Source organism: Mauremys reevesii, linkage group 1 (assembly GCF_016161935.1).
Source record: "Mauremys reevesii isolate NIE-2019 linkage group 1, ASM1616193v1, whole genome shotgun sequence".
In the NCBI taxonomy this organism is placed as follows: domain Eukaryota; kingdom Metazoa; phylum Chordata; order Testudines; family Geoemydidae; genus Mauremys; species Mauremys reevesii.
Genome location: NC_052623.1, coordinates 58,202,651 through 58,219,451, shown reverse-complemented (window position 1 = coordinate 58,219,451; position 16,801 = coordinate 58,202,651). Strand labels below are relative to the sequence as shown.

Below are 16,801 nucleotides of genomic sequence, written 5' to 3'. Positions count from 1 at the left end.
CACAGATGAACATGGTAAGTTGGGGGAAAGAGTCAATGTGGCTATTAGCCCAGATGTTCAGGGATACAACCTATGCCCTAGAGGTTTATAGACATCTGACTGCTTGAAGCTGGGACTGGATTGCTCCATTAGTTACACCGTTCTGTTCATTGCCACAGCGTAACAAGCCACCTGTAAACTGTACTGGGTGGGAGGGAGGGGAATAGTGCCTGGGTGATGAATTAACTGTCGGAAATACACCAGAGGGTCATCAGCAGTGCTTCAGAATGTTGAGTGCCTGAAAGGATTGTGAAGCCATAGACAATAAACAGTGCACATCCCTCCCTTTCCAGAGCACAGACTCCTCCCTCCAAGGCTAAAGTGATCTGAAATTGTTACAGATCTCATTTGTAAGTTCACTTTACCATTATATGTGAAGACTTTGCACTCTGCCTAACTCAGTTGTGTCCACAGAGTGTCTGGGAACTAAGCTGTTGCTCTCAACACGTATTGAAGCACGGTTTTACAAAGTATTATGTTTTAGTCTTACGATTCCAAAGACACTTCTGCTGAAGTAATGAACCTTTTCTGAAACACTGAGACAATGCACTGTTTCATTTCTATTTGCAGGCACTTTCACTGCTTTAGACCAGCCACAATCCAGTGGGAGCCTGGTGGGTTAGCACTGGTTGGGACTGGACAAATGCACCCCATGCAATCCTCCACCTACATACAGTACTAAATGCATGCAAAATGCACTAGAAGGGGAAAGATGAAAGGGGGCAGGAGACATGCAGAAAAAAGGTTTTTTTGGCACAGATTTCACTTTTCAATGTTTCTGGTATGCATCTTATTTTATTTCTGTGTTGATCTTTTCATGGCCACTGGCCTGCTTGTCAGTTCAATACTGGTATTTTGTAACCATCAGCAAATAAAGGCATTGAAGTCAGTGGACAGTTTATTTCCATGCCTACAAGCAAAATGCATAAAAAAAGGAAGATAGACATGAGGCATATTATAGACATTTGAGCTGTATCTTAAAAAACCCCACACTTGAAACATCTTTTCAGATCCAGCTGTGACAGGTGCATTTTCCAGCTGAGTGTACCAGTTCAGCAACCCCATATGGTCAGGAAAACCACTCAAGGAAATGGCTCACCCTTGGCTTCACAAACATTGTGAATAGCACAGCAAGCCACAGTAGTGTGGACAGCCTGGATAACACTGGAATCCAAATGGTTCTGTGAAATCCTGCCAGCACTGTTAATCTGCCAAAAACACATTTAGCCACCATTTTACACTTAATGAGACAGTAATTAAACCTCCTTTTGCCAGGGCCTGAAGATCAGGGGGATGGTTTTGTTACCAGAGGGGAAAAAACCATGTATACATTGTCTCCACTATTCTAGAGGACCCTGTTACTCCATTTGTGACAGCGTCATTTGGTGGGAATAGTGTTCTGGCATGTCCATGAAGGCAAACTCCCAATCATCAGAAAACCCTTTTCCAGTGCAGCCCATGTTGACATCTATGAATCAGAATCTGTGGTCAACAAGGACCTGCACCATGTGCGAGTCCTGATACTGGAGGGTTGGGGCAAGCTGCTCACAAAGCTCCAGAAATTTAAAAAAACAAACATAAAAGTTCTGCAGCCATAGGTGATCTTCCCAGGTTTGGATGATGAGGTGGTGATCCCACCAATCAGTGCTTGTGGCCCTGCTCAAGAAGTGGCCATCTATACAGAAGGAGTGGCTATACTGAGAGTTGTGAGCAGGATCCACCCATTGGAGCCTACTGCATCTGTATCCTTCTCCTCAAGCAAGTGCCTTTGGTAGGTCAGAACACACTGCTGAGATGTCCTCTAGCATCTTATGGATGCTCTGCCCATTTCCTGAAACAGGTGTGAAAGCATGATCAGGACCAATTCTTCAAATGGTGCCTCATCCACATTTCTAGCTACTATTGCCGGGATCATGCAGACCTAAAGGATGACTCAGCTGGATGTGTTGGCAGGCTGGGACAGCTTCTGGTAAAATGCCCTGGGATAGACAGTCTATTTTATGATGCACTGTGAGGAAAACATAAGAGTTAGAACATTTACAGCTGGAGAGGGCTCTAGCATGGGATAGGCTGGTTTGACTTGGGTCTTCATAGTGGAGCATGGATGCATGAGCACCAGGGAGAGACCTGGGTCCAGAAATTCTAAAACTAGAGTCACTAATCAGTGTGAACACTCAAATGCAGGCTTAGAAGCACTGAGCCTACAGACTTGAGTCCCACAGGCCCAGGCTTACATTGCAGCATAGACACACCCTAATTTTCCCATAGCATTCTAAGTAGCATTAGTCTCTTCATAAGAAAAGTAGAAACTTGTTTTCCATTATAAGCTTGATTTTAGCTTCATCTAAAATTCTCAGAAAGGGATCTCCCCACCATCTTATCCTCATGCCTCTAAAATAATCACCCTGCTTCAAATATAAAACAGAGGTTGATCAAATTGAGAATGACAATGCTATTTTGTATCATTTGATGTCAGAAGCTTATAAGAAGCACTTTGAGAACACTTGCTCTTTTAAATAACTTGTGGAGATCTAACCTGTTTTCTAAAAAAAGATGTATCCTGTTTGTCAAAGCAGTGAAATGTTTTCTTTTTTATTTAGTTTCCCTTTCTCTTCTACTATGGAGCAAGTAATCTTACAGTCCCTGTCAGAATGGCTTTGCAAGCCTCCCAGAGAACAGAAGATGTTCTCTTGAGCTGGGTTTTATTAGTAATTAGATCAAAGAGCATGAGATCATAGTTACTTGTAACATATTGATTGGTTCCCCACAGCCATCTCCCTTTGTGCAATATATCATGAATGGTGAAGAGACTCGTGAGCTATTAGAGAGGCTAATCAATAACCTGAGCATTGCTTTACCTTAAGCCAGGAGTAAATGTAATAAACCGTGTGTGGTTTGCCAGCACAGCATGTTTTTTTAAGCAATTTGCAGGCATAATGAATGCTCTGTTTTGTATTGACAAATAGGCTAATAAGTGAAGGAATACACTGTAATATGCAGCAACAAACTATTAATCCTGCAGCTATAACAATAACATATGCAAACATTTGCTTGTTCATCATATAAGTGTATGTTGAAGTCAAAAATTGAGAATTGAAAGGTAATAGATTTAAATGATTGAGTGTAAACAGTACTTGAGCCAGCCATTCTTCCTTTTCTGTCAGGCTGCAGTTTTTAATGTCGATTAGCTTGTTTCTACAATGGCTTTGTCTGGGAATTGTATGGGATGCCAAAGGTATTCGCTGAAGAGCAATAGGCTGGGCCGTTGTCAGTTTTAAAGCTGATGGCTTTCCCATCACTGCAAAGGAACGAGAGGGTGATTACAGACATGTTTTGCCTTTTATATTCAGAATAAGTGTCTATGACTACATGCAAATAGGACCAGGGCTAATGGTGGGGAACCGAGTGACATCCATTTGCCACCTCAGGGCACTGCTGAATAATCGCTTGTGCATCAGATAGTGGTATGGAAAATTGGAAAGGCTGATGACTTCTAACATGTGCAATAAAAATAGATGTCGTCGGTGCGTGTAATATCAGTTGTAGGGAAAGAAATAAACCAAGCAAATTATTATCCAAAGATGCAGTAACACAACTAGAAGCAATATTACTAACAACATTTGCAGCATACAAACTGTTTGTTATGAGGTTAACGTTGATTAGAAAAAAATACTTTCAGTGGAATATGCTGAGCAACTTGGAGACGAGATCCTTGGGAGTATGGGATGGGGATAATAATGTTTACTAAATCCATGGCAAACAAGTTTAGTGCTTGATTGCGTCCTTTAGTGATTAATTGAGCAAACATTCCAGACAATGGGACGTTTGGGACGAGTGTGTGTGTGTGTGGTAAATACATCCACTCGAGGATAAATTCTCTCTCACTTGTATGTTGAAGTAATGCCCCATGAATTGCATCTTTCTGCCATGGCTTTGTTGACCTTATGCACTACCTCCTGTTGTTTGTTTGTTAGTGATATTATGTCTGCTTTCCTAATTTTAGGGCATTAAACAGTGGCAATTTATGGATCCCAGAATTTGCTGTAGTACTACATATGTTAATTTTTTGGCAAGGTAAGTTTTGGAAGTATGGGCATGGAGTATGCTGCAAGCATTTTATGACCTAAATATTGAGATATCAGTTAACTCACTTTTCCATATTATCCATATAATGGTATACAAGTAGCTTTTGAACTTATTTCTGAAAGGCTGAAGAGCAGTATTTACAAAATACTGACACATGGTAACTTTCCAATGATAACGTGTTGTGGGTTGGGCGTTGTTCAGGACTGGCACTGTGAATGCAAAACTTTCTATCCTTTTCCTGTAGTATATTTGTAAGAAACAAGTCATAAGGGATTAAATTTGGATTAGGAGGCCACACTGCAGGGGCCATTGGGTTCTGTATTTTATTAATTTTTTCCCAAAAATGAAGGGGCCCTCCATAATTGTTGCTCAACTAATTGCTGCAAAGCTTCTAATTTGTCTTTAGGTAATGGCCATTGTTCTACCCAGACTGGTTTATCAGTTTTTTCCACTGTAGAAGAGCTGAGCCTTTTCATCTTCAAAAAACCAGTTTTGCCTATCTCTTCTAAAATCTCTTCCCAAATGTTAAACTGTAAAAAAGGCATGCAGGGTTGAATATAATATATTATGGGGCCTTGTTCTTGTTCTTTTTTTTTTTTACTTTGAGAGCTCTTTTTTTTTTTCCTTCTCTTCCTCCGACTACCATACAGAGGGCTATCTCAGGAGCCATTTAGGTTTTTTTAGGTTCCCTTAAACATCGCCATAACACCCAAACCCCAGTCCACAAACCACCCAGCCACTTACTACTTTACTTATATACTTATGAGTTGATCCAAAGCCTCCTGTACGTGTTACCTGTGATTTTTCTCCAGGAGCTCATGGGGCAACAGAGGTGACTCCAATACTGAACATATATTTTTCTGATAATCAGCATCAATCACTCCTGGAACTACCATAATTCCTTTTTTTTTGCTGATGATGACCGAGAGAGTATAATGCCCCGTCCCTTCAGGGGGAAGGGCTTTTTTAGAGTAGCATTAAAAAAAAACTTCCCGTAAGAAATGAGGTTTTCTTCTTCCTGCCCCAGTCCTGATCGACATTGATTTGCCCAATGATACCCTTGTTGCATTTAGACATTTTCTGGTGCCCTACACTGCTTTTAAGTGTCCCGGTTTTTTAATTAAAAAACAATTTCCTGCTACCTTGTCTATGCATCTGGGTCTAACTCCAACTGTCCCTCTATAGTGCTAATTGGCCTGCTCCATAAATCTGGGTCAGGGCGTGGCAGCTGGTTTGAGTATCCCACAGCAGCTAACCTCTCACTGTCCACACACATATATACTGGGGGGGTCAGCACCATTCTAATAAGTCTTTCCAATCTTGTGTGGAGCCATAATGTATTTTTCCATCTCCTAAGATGCCTGCCCTGAAATTTTAGACCCTTGTTTGCCAATCTTCTTGCTGCAGGGACCCTCTTTCGGATACCAGGGCATTGACATTCTATTTCTTAACTAATTAGATCAAAGAGCATGAGATCATAGTTACTTGTAACATATTGATTGGTTCCCCACAGCCATCTCCCTTTGTGCAATATATCATGAATGGTGAGAGAACAAGAAGAAATACTTGCTGTGTGTTCAAAAGCAGCAGTGCTTTTAGACCTAGGTCTAAAAACAAATCCAGTGAAAATTATTCTGTTGGTGCTCACTGCTGAGAGTAGACGGGCAGACAACAAGGTTGTGAGATAGTTGAGAGCCAAGTAAGAAGAGATCAGATAGGGTGGTTTTCCCAGTTTTTGACGAGGCACTTGCTATTTGTCCAATTGGAAGCACTATCACCTAATCCTATTCCCTGACTGGGATTGGTTTATGCGGTGTAAAAATTAGCCTTATCTCAGTTAGGTTATGGAAACAGCCAGATTGTCAGGGTCTATGTCATCAGCCCTGAAGACCCAAGCCCACCAGAGTCCACCTCAGATGGAAAGGGACCAAGTTGGCCTGAAAGCTCCAGAATCACTGAGCTCATCCTTAAGATCCAAGGCTGGAAGGCCACTGCAAAGGTGGGTCAGGGTTGCATGTACTGAATGTGCAAGAGAATGTGTCTATATATCAGCTGTGAATATGCATGTTCCAGAGTGAAAGGGGGTGGCATGTATGAGAGAGAATGCAACTAGTTTAGAGTGAGCTGCATCTCAAAACTGTACAAATATGTAAAAAAGGGACAGCCTCCAGCCCTATACAATTTACAGTCCTAGTCAAAAATGAAAAGCAGGTGGATCCTCCCCCAGTAAGGTGTAAGAGCGCAAGGGAATATTGAAACAGTTTAGTACAATAAGTTGCAGGCACAGCACACCAACTACCTAGCCATTGTCAAGAATTTTGCAGGCACTGCAGCAGAGGTAAGTTTAAGGTGGGATTTGAAAGGGGATCATGTAGCAGTTTGACAAACTGCCTTGAACATCAGCCAACTTTATTTCTAGAACTGTTGACTACTCCTGGTGAAATAAATTAAGACCGATCTTACATCACCATTGCTTTCCTGTGATTTTTTTTTAAAGCATGGTTAGGTTTTATTTGTAAGGTAATTTGCATGAGGTCAGGTTCTTCAGTGACTAAAAGTATCACCAGTAGGCACCAATTGTCCTTCATAGGAGGTTACTACCATTTGACAGTCACCTCTATATTAAACAGCTATAATACAAACTATCAATTTAGCTTCTGGTGTGGCATAAATGGGAAGAACAGATAGAATCCTTTGCAGTGTAGATGTTGCTTTCATACATCCATTCCTAGTAGAGCTAGGGGGTACAGAACCTATTACCTAAGAAGGTCTCAAAATAGCCTGTTCAGGAAAGCTTTCATGGGAAGTCATTGGGGCTTTAAGGAAGTTTTTAAGAGAAATTGCTGGCAACCAAGGGCCAAATGCTATTCATTGTACATACTTAATGAGCCATACAGAAACCAATGGGGACTGCTTGTGTTGTGTTAGTATGCCAAGCAGGATTTGTTCCAAAAACAAAGCCAAAGGCTGTCTGGTAGGCATTTTCCACCTAGCCAGCTAGCTGAGGCCTATGGCTCAGCTATCTAAATGGCAGGAATGATCCAGGGTATGCAGAATAGAGCTGAGGGATTAAATTGGGTTGTGGGTTTTTTGGTTGCTGTCAGTTCTGGAAAACAATTCACTGTGAAGTGGGGGAAAAAAAGTCATAAGGGTCAAATAATTAAAAAAAATAAAATGGAAGGAAACTTCAAAGATGTCAGAACAAAACAATGATTTTGAGGGTGTGTGTTTTTTAAATCATTTAAAACAATTTAGCAAAAACCAGCACAAAGTTGCAATATTTTTTCCTGTTACCAAATCTGCACTTTTTGCCAGAAAAGGTTTCAGCTGAAAATCCACCCTCCCCTACTTTAAAGCAGAGTCTCCAACATATTCACAGAAAGTTCCCCCCACCCCCCTTCCAAACAATTTTGGGGTGGCAGAGAGTCTAGTTCTACATGATTTACAAAGCTGTGAAAATTCAGCTCTTAAGTCACATGTCTATGTAGTTGTATTCATAGCAGGATTTTGGACCAAGAATATAAATAGACATTCAAGTATTGGCTTCTCAGAATAGCTTTCACTGTCAGCTATCCCTGAATGCTTGTGATTATCAGTTCTATTCCCAGCTTTTCCAATAGTCTTCTGGGTGACCTTAGGCAAGTCTCTGTGCCACAGTTTCCCCATCTGTAAAGTGGGGCTACTGATACTGAGCCTTCTTTGTAAAGTGCTTTGACAGCACTCTGTCACTAGATATGCAAGAGCTAAGTATTTATTTATTTATTATTATTATTAGAAGTGTGTCCATTAATATCCTACCAGTTGACCCTACCTTCTCAAAAGATGGGGTCCACTGATAGGATATTAATGGACACACTTCTAATAATAAGCATGCTCACTAAGACAAGCCTTCTCCTTGACTTATAAAGTCAGCATAAAATCAGCTGGTCTCTGAACAGATGTTTCAGACCCCAAGATGCAGAAAAATACATTTAACCAAAGAAGTTACACATTCAGAGCTAGCAATGTGATAAACTATCACACCCTAGTTTTAGGAGAGAGTATATATGTAAATATTCCTAATCTACAGAACAAAGACTGCATTAGTGATGTGGGTGAAATCAAACACCCGCTCAAGACTATTTTTTCCTTATTGCTCCAGACTTGATTAGTTGGTGTGCATTCCTGTACAATCTATTTGTGAGACTTAAATTGCACATTGTTTGCTAAACCAGACACTTAGTGCCTCTAAGTACTTCTTTGGCTAATACAAGGACTAGTGATCAAATGACACAGCCTTGCCAAAGCATCATTATCTTTTTGATGAGTGACAATTTAAGCCTCACTTTGGTGCTAGTTCTTTTTGAAGAGTGTGGGCTCCAAAAACAGAGTTCCTAAATTGACCATATCCTAAGAGTTGTTAATTAATTGCTCTTGCAGGCATGAGATTACTAAATATTACTCCCCTCTAAGTTAAATAAAAAGAAGGCTCCACTTCTTTGATGTGAAGAACTGTGGGGCACATGGAGACAGATAATAGGCCAATTATGTACAGATAAGAAAGCATGCAGACTACAAACTGTTAAGCTCCTATTAGGAATCTTTTGTGCACTTGTACTGAACCTTTAGTAGGAATAAAGATCTGGAAGTGGAAAAGACTGGCATGTGTATCCCATAGGCAACCTTTCAGGTTCACTTTGATTACCCATGGCAGTGCCTCCCATGAGGTCTTCCTGAATTGCTCCTGTATGGCCAGTCAGACTGGAGGAGTCTGACTGATTTTACCTCCCCCCCCCCCTTATTCTCACTGACCTAGCCGAGGAACCCTGCTAGCATCGTGCCATTGTGTTTTCAGTGAGCTGCAGTCCTACATTAACACTCTGGCCTGGGCTCTTATTGGGTCTTGCATGTTAAGCAGGGTTAGGCTTAGTCAGTGTTTGACAGCAAAGCTTCCAGAAGGCTAAGGTGCTGCGCAGGAAGGGAAGGTCACTATTTAATAGGTGACTCTTCTGAATCAGTACTGAACCAGTGCTCCAGTACTGTGTTAAGGGGCACTCCGCTACTGGAAGTGTTTCTCTTTTTAGGCAAGATAAAAAACCAGTGGTCATTTAAAGACCTCCTGGCACATTTTGCCAGAGCAGAAATGTTACACCTTGTCCAAGTGCCAAATATTGCTCATACAACATCTCTCAGTGAAGATGACAAAGACAAAACAAGCCCTTGACCAGAGTCAAAACTCTATTTCTCCAGAGCCCATGGAAACATATGCCAGTTTCTCATTTCTGGCTCCAAAGGCCCTGCTATCGGTGAGAAGAATTAGTCTGGGACAGTAGCAGTGGCAATACAGGCAGGAGCTAATGCTGCTCTTTGCAGTTCTCTGCATGCAGGAGATTGGGTCTTGCCTAGGTGTGAATGGCAGCCATGCTCTCAGGAGGAAGACAGAGACTTAGCCAGGACCTTGAAGGTGCTAGTAGTGTTGATGCTGCTTCCCCCAACCAATCCATTCTGTGAATGCGTGTTTGGAGACTGTGCACCCAGTCATCTATGCACCCCTCAGCCACCTCCCTCCCATGCCTTCTACTGCAGGAGGGTACACTATAGCATTAGCTAATTGAATTCCATTTGCTTTCTCCTTGAAAAAGTAGCAGAACTGGTCTGAAAAAAAATCAACAAGACGAAATTCAGTAGAGACAAGGAGAAAAACAAATGCATAACTAGAAAATGTGGAATGTAACTGGCTAGGCAGTAGTACTGTTGAAGAAGGCATGGGTTTATAGTGGATCACAAGCTGAACGTGAGTCAATGTGATGCAGTTGTGCAAAAGGCTAATAGTCTGGGGTGTATTAACAGGGCTATCATATGCAAGACAGTGTACTACTTTACTCAGCCCTGGTGGCTTGGTTCAGCTGAGTACTGTGTTCAGTTCTGGGCACCATGCTTTATGAAAGATGTGAATAAACTGGGGAGTCCAGAGCAGAGCAACAAGAAAAGTTTAGAAAACCTGACCTCTGATAAAGGTTAAATAACTGGGAACGTTTAGTCTTCAGAAAAAGATGACCAAGTGGGAGACTGATAGGCTTCAAATATGTTAAAGAGCTGTTATGAGGACTGATCAGTTATTTGCACTATCCCCTGAAGGTAGGAAAAGTAGTAATGGACTTAATCTGCAGCAAGGAAGGTTTAGGTTAGATTCTAGGAAAGTACTTCCTCAGTGAAGCTCCAAAATAGGATAGTCAAGCTCTGGAGTAGAGCTACCAAAGGAGGCTGTGGAGATTTTAAGGACAGGCTGGACAAACACAGGTCAGGGATGTTCTAGGTGTACTTGGTCCTCCATGCCAGGGGTTGGACTAGATGACTTCAAGGTCTCATCAAGCCCTACATTTCTATATTCTTCCTCCTTGTGCAATATGTTGGATAGATATTAGGCTTCTTTAAAGTACAACCAGCTCTTTCCATATTAGAGATCTTTCAAAGAAGTCATTCAGCAGCATTTAGAAACTGTGGGGGGGGTGACCCTAAAATGAAAGTAAAGCATCTCAGCTTCCCACAATACACTCCAGTACAGACAAAATACATTTCCGCTTATTGAGCTAAATTTCACTTAAATTTTGTTTACTAAAAACTATTACATGAGCGCAAACTATCAATTTGGTTAAAGACCAAGGTTTTAACTATAGAAAGATATTGCCCTCTACTGGCCATGTGAATAAAATCTCAAAGTAAGAGCTTTTAACATATACACACATGGACATTGAAAACATGCTGAGTAACTACAGCTCCCTTTGATTTGAGTGTTGGGGGGGGGGGGGATCAGTACTTCTGAAAAAGTCAGGACAATAAGATCATTGAGCAAGTTGTCTTCTTACATCAGTGGCACCTAACTTAAGGTTAACTCCAAGTTTCTCAGAATATAGTCAGTGTACTGAGCTCTAGCACTGAGTAAGTCATTGTGAAGTTTCTTTGTTTGAGAAATTAGGAGCATTTCAATACTATTTAGAATGACTAAGCACATAGTCTGCCACTGTTCACCCAAAACTAGATTTGTGAACTGTTAACTGTTTGTCATATGAATCATGAGATACTCTCTCTAAATCTGGTAACTAAAGTTTATCAATTTTTTTTTACATGCATGTATTTGAAGTACAGTTATTCCCCAAACTAGTGGGAGAATACAACAAGAGTTAAACTGACATGCAATTTATTAGGTGGCACTTGCCTAACTGAAAATAAATGGTTCAGGAGGACACTGAAACAGTTTCATACTCTTGCAATCTTTTACTAACTCAAGTCTGTGTGCTTGTAAGAGGATTTACATGGCTAATGTGTGAAAAATGCAAACAATCCAGAATTCTGGTGAATCATTAGCAGTTTGGTTTGCTTGTCTGCATTTAATATTATTGATTGTAAGAAACTGGGAATTGTGCAGTGTTTACTTCAGTGAAGTTGAGTCTGATTAAGCTAGTTGTGAGTAAGACCCACAGAGTACAAGCTCTTCTATAACCATACTTCTAAAAGACTATTTATTAATGAATACACATTGTGCAGTACATTGGGACTAGAAGTGGTCAGGAATTTTTCAAGCACAGGAGTTGGTCAGAAAACACCAGTTCATCAAAACCAGATCTTTTTGAAGGAATGCACTAGTAATGACAACTTCTGTCAGCAAAGGTTTCTCCGGTCCAGGATGGAATCTCTGCTCAAAACCAGAGCAATTGATCCACCCCAGAATAACTCAGGAGTTAGTTCACAGCTGGGATGTGGGAGACAGAGGTTGAAGTGCTAGCTTCAAATTTGATAGACTTGCATGTGGGTCTCCCAACATCTCGGGTGAGTGCCCTAACCACCGGGCTATTGGCTATTTGGGGTTAAGGTGTCCAGTTTTTAACCAGAAAGTCCAGCCAAAAGGGAACCTGACAGTGTCCAGTCAGATCTATTGAACCAACACCCAAAGTATGGTTACGGCAGGCAGGGGAGATGCCAGGTCATCACCCACCCCAACCCCTACTCAGCCAGGGCTGCCACCTATCTGCATCAGACAGCTGCAGCTCCCCAGCCCTGCCTCTGCAGGGGAGTCCCTCTGGCTCCAGGCAGAGAGGAAAAGCTACAAGCAACCTGGGAGAGGAAAAGGAGCAAACAGTCATGCAGGGTAGAGGAGGTTCTAGGATTCCACCTGGAGTGTCCAGTTTTCACATATTACCAAGTTGGCAATCTTATTTGGGGTGGTGTCAATTTTGAAAGGTCTCATTTTCATCTTGATGTGGAATGGGAACGGTTTTAGAAATCTTGAAATAAATATATCTGGAATGGGAAAACCATTCCCCACCCAGCTAACACATCGGTCCACAGAAGGGAAGCTCAGACAGTGGAACAGGATTAAATTGTTAGTTTGATGTGTAGATCAGCCATTTAGTCCCATGTTCCCATAGCCTCATGCTGCCCAAATCGATTAGTTTGTAAACAGCACTTCTAAACCCACACCTGCTTCAGCAATTCATACATTATCCAGGATTAATGGATTTCTTTATCATTCATAATGCATGTCAGATTTATTGTAGTATTGTCTAGGGACTGTAATTACATTCCATATAAAGTATTCTGGCTTTGTTTCATCATGCTGTACCCAGAATATTTCCCCCCCTGCTGCTTCTGTAAAACTAATTTCTCATGTCACTATGCCTGTCACTTCTAAGATTCTTAAAGAGGTGGCTCTGTGATTAACTGATCTTTTGTCAGTTTTCTTCCCTGCAGGTTGCATCAGCCTATAAGCCATAATTCTTGAATATACTCCTATTAAAATTGAGTCCCTCCTCGCTCACACCCCAACTACTTAGTCCTTTTGTATCTTTTATCAGCATCTGAACTCCAGCATGCAGAGTTTCCTATCAGTTCTCTTTTAGCATTCTATAATTACTGATAAAAAAGTCTTATCAGCTGTTTGTTAGACCTCCATTGTCTAATCACACCAAATCGTGGAATAAGGGCTAAAGCTTTTATTCAGAGGTACACTGAATAAAATGTTAATTCCCTATACCAGGTAATTAATATTGTGGCAGGCTTAGCCAACTCTTTGTTGCTGTTGGAATATCCTCCCTGAACAACATTGTACTGCAGATTTCTTAACTGTTGAAAGAGGCTAGTATTCTCTGAACAAGTCATACCAAGCCCATTAAGAAAAATGCAGGTCAAGACATCACGTGGCATCCTAACAATAGGGTGTCACACTTGGAAGTGTTAATTAAAACAAAACAGCTGTACACTGATTAATTGAACCTGCATTTACATGTGTAGGATTGGTTAACACTATTGCAGAGACAAGGTGGGGGAGGTAACCTTTTATTGGACTACCCTCTGTTGGGGTGAGAAGCTTTTGAGCCACAGAGTTCTTCTTCAGGTACTTGAAGCATCACAGCTAAAGGCAAGGTGTTTAGAATGTGTGTTAGCTACTTATGCTAAAGGGACCATTCAAGGTACAGTGGCCCATTAAAATCACTACAGTCATGGGGGGGTTAGTGGGTTTGATTGTTATAAACCCTAACTCTAGGGTCTTTGTTCAGTCTATGATTTTTAGTGTTGAGCCTGATCTATAGATTATGAATAAAATTCCCAGCTTTCACTTTGCTGAATACTGGGCCTGATCTTAGGACAAGAACCTGTCAACCCTCAAATTATATGGTTGGGAACCCCACTGTGCACAGGTGCAACACTCACATTATAGGAACTTTATTAACAAATAATTTATTGATACATTTAGCAAAGTTACACACACTAACTCAGTAAGGTAGATAGAGATTATAGAAAGTACATTTGGACATCTATACTTACACCGTCCCTTGCAGGACAACCTGAAATGTTGACCATTATCTTGCTCATCTTCACCAGTGGCCATCATTCTGGCTCCTCCCAAGGGCTACATCTCTCCCCTACTGCCTTGGGATGCCACTTTTAGAATATGTTACCCTTTACCATGTCTAATGCATATTCAATAGGAGTTTCTCCCCTCACCAATGTTAAGGTGTCCTTCTATAGCAGGGGTCAGCAACCTTTCAGAAGTGGTGTGCCGAGTCTTCATTCATTCACTCTAATTTAAGGTTTCACATGCCAGTAATACATTTTAACATTCTTAGAAGGTCTCTTTCTAGAAGTCTATAATATATAACTAAACTATTGTTGTATGTAAAGTAAATAAGGTTTTTAAAATGTTTAAGAAGCTTCATTTAAAGTTAAATAAAATGCAGAGCCCCCTGGACAAGTGGCCAGGACCCAGGCAGTGTGAGTGCCACTGAAAATCAGCTCACGTGCCGCCTTCAGCACCCGTGCCATAGGTTGCCTACCTCTGTTCTATAGGTTAGTGTATTTGTGTCGTCACCCCATTATCATATTCATCAATTCATTGTCATGGCACTCTTGCAGTCAAATGTTCCATCCAAAGCTTTCCAGAAGGTTGTGTCAGTTCATGTTCTGTGCTTGGCTGATGTCCTTTATGGACAAAATTCCCCCCACTCTATTTCCAGTTCCCCAAAATGAAGGAATTGCCTAAATTTATCTATCTATGCCAAAGTTTGTAGGCCTCCAACCTCATGCTAACTGCTGAAGCCAATGTCTTCTAGGATACAAGCCTGTAGATTCCTTGCATTACTGAATATAGTAAAGCAGAATATAATGCAAGGCAGTGAATATAATAGAGGTAGGCTGGCCTACTAGGATACAGTGTCTAGCAGTTATGAATTTAAGTGCCCAGCTTGTCTTTTGAAGGTGTTTTGCAGGTTTCTTTCAAGGATAAGAGCTGAAAGTGATCACTCCCCCCAAAGTGTTCACCCGCAGGTGATATTATGGTTGCCTTTTATGGTTTTCTTGTGAGAGTTTGAGAGCATAGTGATGGTGTGGTTTCACCCACAGAGTTATTGGAGCATTTAGTGCCCTGGGTGAGGCTCTGGAACCTTGTAAGGTGGGAGGATCCCAGAGCCTGGGCTCCAGCCCAAGCCTCAATGTCTACACATTAAACAGCCCTGCAAGCTCAAGTCACCTGGCACAGGCCAGCTACAGGTTTTTAGTTAAAGAGTAGATGTACAATAAGCTGTTCTCTCTGTGTACAACTCCCATCTCCAACCTATCCACTATATTCATATATGTAGAGATCACAAAACTGGATGTGACTAGGACAACATGTAACTTATTTGTTCAATCAAGTGAGTAAAGGATCAGGACTGCTTGAGATCTAGGAGCCTCAAAGGATACAGAGAAGACTGGAGCTTTACAATCCGTTACACAGGAGTCCTGCAGCTTACAGTACACAACCAGCAGCTCCAAATCATACACAGGAAGTTGTCTGAAACTCTGTATTTGTAAAATAGATAGAGCCCCTATACAACAGAGCCAACCTTGTCCAGAGTATTAATTCTTGTCTCTTGTAAGGAGAATTCAGCTGGACCTGTTGCACCCACATCTAAACACTTAAAATTACAGCCAATGCACTGTTTTCTTTTAATCTTTGTAAAGTTTTTAAAATTATTTTCTAGAGAACCCTATAGAAGCCTATTAGTTCCATCCCTATTAGGCTCTAGAGGGCTTCTGTAGAAAGGCGAGGTTTTGGTTGCATTCATTGTTAGAGATAAAAATCACCACAGAAATCAGATCAAGGCTTTAGTCCAAGTCCTATCCCCCAAATTTGGATTTTACTTCCATCACATTAAAGAACTATGGATGGATTAGCACAAATTCCATTGGCATTTTAGCCTACAATAGGCTTAAACACACAGTGGTCTTCCCCGTGGAAGCTTATATTGTATTTGTGCTACACAGGAGAATGGATTTTGAACAAATGGCACTGTGAGCATTACATAATTGAACAAATATATAGGAAGGTGTTGATGGGATTATTCAGAAAATTGTTTTTAAAGGACACAACGGGATACTGAGTAAGATTAGAGTTTTATGGAAAAAAGCAATAAATGTCAGTATAATACAGAATTCTTTAAGTTGTTTTAAACAATTTTAGTTCAAATAGTCAATGGGTTGGGGTTTTTTAGAAGCATATATAGTGAATAGTTCAGTTTTCCCCCTAGATTCAATTTGCTTGGTATAGAAGTAGGGTGACCAGATGTCCCAATTTTATAGGGACAATCCCAATACTTGAGGCTTTTTTTATATGGGCTCCTATTACCCTCATCCCAATTTTTCACACCTGCTTTCTGGTCACCCTATATAGAAGGCTGTACTATTTAGCATCTACACAACATATTTTAGTTACAAATCTGAAAGCATTTCAGAGATGAGGAAACAGAGTCCTTCATTGAAAAAAGATCAGGGCAGGCCAAGAGAAGAAAAAAAACCAAACAAAAAAAGCTCTTTTTTAAGGCTTAACATAATCCACTGCCAGAGATTCCACTCTTCAGGGTCAAGACAAACAAGAAGCCCCACACCACCTTACCTTTGGTTTAAGGTAAACCAAGTTAAACAAGCTCCAGTTCAGCAGAGCCCCAGGTACTTACACCTAATCTCCCTCAGAGTAGCTAATTGCCTCTTCAACTAACCCCCTTTCTTCTCCTTTTATATACTCTCAGCTAGTTTCTGGGGAAGCTAATTGAGGCCAGCTGTTTCTAGTTTCTGATCATTAACTCTTGCTTGCCAATACAGAGCTTGCTTGCTTGCCTGTATCTGGGGCTCCCTAGTCAGGGCTCCAGATGGGTAGTACATTCTG

The 16,801-nt window shown here is 41.0% G+C and overlaps 1 long non-coding RNA gene across 1 annotated transcript; it reads right to left on the bottom strand.

The window, feature by feature from the left end:
• Window positions 1-10,518: 10,518 nt before the first annotated feature.
• On the bottom strand, window positions 10,519-16,599 carry LOC120395275. The gene is made up of 4 exons (XR_005592554.1): window positions 16,532-16,599; window positions 15,340-15,438; window positions 13,927-14,072; window positions 10,519-10,619 (listed from the first exon to the last, which is right to left on the bottom strand). It is a non-coding gene; the product is annotated as an uncharacterized LOC120395275 (long non-coding RNA).
• Window positions 16,600-16,801: the final 202 nt, after the last annotated feature.